Genomic DNA, 4,707 nt, shown 5'->3' with positions numbered 1-4,707 from the left:
TCTTTATTCCACAGAACTTCCAAGTGCTATGCCATTCATTGAATGCTTCCTTGTCAAATTACTCTTCCAAACTGTATCATCTCACACTTTTCAGGGTTAAATTCTATCTGCCACTTATCTGATCATTTGACCATTCCAGTTATATCTTCTTGTAGCCCAAGACACTCTGCCTCACTATTAACCATCTGGCCAATCTTTGTGTCATCCGCAAACTTACTAATCTTACCCCCACATAATCATCTATGTTGCTAATATAAATAAATAATAATAGAGACCCAACACAGATCCCTGTGGTACACCACTGGACACTGGCTTCCAGCCACTAAAGCAGCCTTCTGTCATCATCCTCTGTCTCTTACAATTGAACCAATTTTGAATCCGCTTTATCAAATTACCCTGAATTTCATGTGCATTTACCTTCTTTACAAGTCTCCCATGTGGGACTTTGTCAAAAGCTTTGCTGAAATCCATATAAACTACATCAACTGCACTACCCTCATCTACATACCTGGTTACCTCCTCAAAACATTCGATCAAATTTGTTAGGCATGATCTTCCTCTGACAAGACCAGCTGACTATCCCTGATCAAGCCTTGCCTCTCCAAGTGAAGATAGATGCTCTCCTTCAGAAGGTTCTCCAATAGTTTCCCTACCACTGACATGAGACTCATTGGTCTGCAGTTACCTGGTTTATCTCTACAACTCTTAATAGAACATAGAACATAGAACAGTACAGCACAGAACAGGCCCTTCGGCCCACGATGTTGTGCCGACCTTCATCTGAAACCAAGATCAAGCTATCCCACTCCCTACCATCCTGGTGTGCTCCATGTGCCTATCCAATAACCGCTTAAATGTTCCTAAAGTGTCTGACTCCACTATCACTGCAGGCAGTCCATTCCACACCCCAACCACTCTCTGCGTGAAGAACCTACCTCTGATATCCTTCCTATATCTCCCACCATGAACCCTATAGTTATGCCCCCTCGTAATAGCTCCATCCACCCGAGGAAATAGTCTTTGAACGTTCACTCGATCTATCCCCTTCATCATTTTATAAACCTCTATTAAGTCTCCCCTCAATCTCCTCCGCTCCAGAGAGAACAGCCCCAGCTCCCTCAACCTTTCCTCATAAGACCGACACTCCAAACCAGGCAGCATCCTGGTAAATCTCCTCTGCACTCTTTCCAGCGCTTCCACATCCTTCTTATAGTGAGGTGACCAGAACTGCACGCAATATTCCAAATGCGGTCTCACCAAGGTCCTGTACAGTTGCAGCATAACCCCACGGCTCTTAAACTCCAACCCCCTGTTAATAAAAGCTAACACACTATATGCCTTCTTCACAGCTCTATCCACTTGAGTGGCAACCTTTAGAGATCTGTGGATATGGACCCCAAGATCTCTCTGTTCCTCCACAGTCTTCAGAACCCTACCTTTGACCCTGTAATCCACATTTAAATTTGTCCTACCAAAATGAATCACCTCACATTTATCAGGGTTAAACTCCATTTGCCATTTTTCAGCCCAGCTTTGCATCCTATCTATGTCTCTTTGCAGCCTACAACACCCCTCCACCTCATCCACTACTCCACCAATCTTGGTGTCATCAGCAAATTTACTGATCCACCCTTCAGCCCCCTCCTCTAAGTCATTAATAAAAATCACAAAGAGCAGAGGACCAAGCACCGATCCCTGCGGCACTCCGCTAGCAACCTGCCTCCAGTCCGAAAATTTTCCATCCACCACCACCCTCTGTCTTCGATCAGACAGCCAGTTACCTATCCAATCGGCCAACTTTCCCTCTATCCCACACCTCCTTACTTTCATCATAAGCCGACCATGGGGGACCTTATCAAACGCCTTACTAAAATCCATGTATATGACATCAACCGCCCTACCTTCATCAACACACCTAGTTACCTCCTCAAAAAATTCTATCAAATTTGTGAGGCACGATTTGCCCTTCACAAATCCGTGCTGACTATCCCGGATTAATCCGCATCTTTCTAAATGGTCGTAAATCCCATCCCTAAGGACCTTTTCCATCAATTTACCAACCACCGAAGTCAGACTAACCGGTCTATAATTACCAGGGTCATTTCTATTCCCTTTCTTAAACAGAGGAACAACATTTGCCACTCTCCAGTCCTCTGGCACCATCCCCGTGGACAGCGAGGACCCAAAGATCAAAGCCAAAGGCTCTGCAATCTCATCCCTCGCCTCCCAAAGAATCCTAGGATACATTTCATCAGGCCCAGGGGACTTATCGACCTTCAGTTTATTCAAAACTGCCAATCCATCCTCCCTCCGAACATCTATTTCCTCCAGCCTATTAGCCTGTAACACCTTCTCTTCCTGAAAAACATGGCCCCTCTCCTTGGTGAACACTGAAGAAAAGTATTCATTCATCACCTCGCCTATCTCTACTGATTCCATACACAAGTTCCCACCACTGTCCTTGACCGGCCCTAACCTCACCCTGGTCATTCTTTTATTCCTCACGTAAGAGTAAAAAGCCTTGGGGTTTTCCTTAAATAGCAGAACCATATTAGCTGTTCTCCAGTCCTCTGGCACCAGAGAGGAATTAAAAATTTGGGTCAGAGCCCCTGCTATCTCCTCCTTTGCCTCCCACAGCAGCCTCGGACATAATTCATCCAAATCTGGAGATTAATCCTTTTCTTTGCTTTTTTTCTCACAGTCAGCAGCACAGCTGCACCAGACACATCTTTAATTTCTTTGTTGCTTTTGTTACCCCCACCACCATTCCCTTTGGCCCAGGAAGACTAATTCTACTGTCATTCAATCTCTCCTGTCTTCCATCCAATCACACCCTATTCTATTTTGTCCTTGTCCCACCCACTCCTTGTTCAAAACCAGCCATATCTCTCACTTTCCCCAGTTCTGATCATAGGTCATAGACCTGAAACATTAATCTCTTCATCTCTGCAAATGCTGTCATAACCTGCTGGGTATTTCCAGCATTTTCTGTTTTTATTTATGTTGGTTTCATTGTTCAATGACTCCACACTGTGTTTTCATTTATTTGACTTTGGCAAGTTCCACACAACTCAGGAAACCTGTGCGCTGACTGCTAAAGCCAGAATTGCGGATTAAATTCTCAATTAATTCCCCCTCTCAATATTTGAGCTATTTACCCCAGAGCTCCACAGGGCTCACGTGCAGAACTGAGCAGGATTATGTAGTGTTCCTGACCCCGAGCCATTTTTCAGGGCTTTATCCCTAGCTGACTACATGACTATCTCAGTAACATTTGACAGAATTAGGACAAATGTAAGAAAAACTATCTTGACAATCTCTTAGCCCACAGAAACATCTTCCACCTCACTAAATTTTCACATTGCATGTACATCCTGCAATTATTTTCACATTCTTAGAGACTACTTCTTGCACTGGTAATATTAATGAAAGACTCCTGGAAATTACCTCACCCAGGAATTTCAGGGATGAAAGCAACTTTAATATTTATAAGCAACAAGAACAAAGAAAATTATAGCACAGGAACAGACCCTTCGGCCCTCTAAGCCTGCTGCCTGACTTAACTAAAACCTCCTACCCTTCCGGGGACCATATCCCTCTATTCCCATCCTATTCATGTACTTGTCAAGACGCCCCTTAAAAGTCACTACCGTATCCGCTTCCACTACCTCCCCCTGGCAACGCGTTCCAGGCACCCACTACTCTGTGTAAAAAATCTGCCTCGTACATCTCCTTTAAACCTTGCCCCTCGCACCTTAAACCTATGCCCCCTAGTAATTGACTCTTCCACCCTGGGAAAAAGCTTCTAACTATCCAAAGGATAGATAATTAAAGGAAATGATTTATTGATGTCATGCTGTTAAAATAATGAAGGTTGCAACATGAATTTCAGAGGGAAATGTTTTGTTGCAGACTCTACAATCCTTCCAAATCTCCCTGACTGCAATTTCAGTCTGATCAAACCCATGACTGATTACATCTGAGGTGATGGGGGTTTGGCCTGTCAGCTGGAGAAATGCGGAGAGCCCACATTGCCAGATACTTAAGTGGCCAGCAGCAGGCCTTTCTTGAGATCAGGAGCTGAGGAGCAGAATCCTGCCACCCTGGAGCTGCCAGTCAATCAGAGGCCGACAGCTCTTCATTGCTGTCAGCGTCACTGGGGAGCTGCTGGCAGTGCACCTGTCAGAGGCCCTGGATCAGCAAAGGACCCAGGTGAATCAGGGTGGGATGGGGGGGGTCTCAAGTTTATTGGTCCATATTTTAAAAAAACATCGGCCCACTTTTGCAATCATAGAATGAACAATGGATCAGCATTTCAGGATTTGTGTCTGAGGATCAGAAATACCCTAGCAAGATGAACTCAAAGTAATTTACAGTATTCTGAGATTTCGAATCATAGAAAGTTTATGGCTCACAAAGAGGCCACTTGGCCCATTGTGTCTGAGCTGGCCAAGAAATGAGCCACGCAGCCAAATCCCATTTTCCAGCATTAAGTTACAGCATTTGAGGTGCATATCTAGACAGCTTTTAGATGAATTGAGGATTTCTGCCTCTACGTCCCTTTCAGGCAGTGAGTTCCAAACCCCTACTACCCTCTGGGTGAAAAACATTTTTCACATCAATGCATGGAACCGGAGGACATTAAATGAGTACTTCACATCTGTCTTCACTTGGGAGAAGGACGATGTAGGTACAGATTTCAGGGAG

Source organism: Mustelus asterias, chromosome 1, assembly GCF_964213995.1.
Source record: "Mustelus asterias chromosome 1, sMusAst1.hap1.1, whole genome shotgun sequence".
NCBI classification, from domain to species: domain Eukaryota; kingdom Metazoa; phylum Chordata; class Chondrichthyes; order Carcharhiniformes; family Triakidae; genus Mustelus; species Mustelus asterias.
This window is presented reverse-complemented; position numbering follows the sequence as displayed.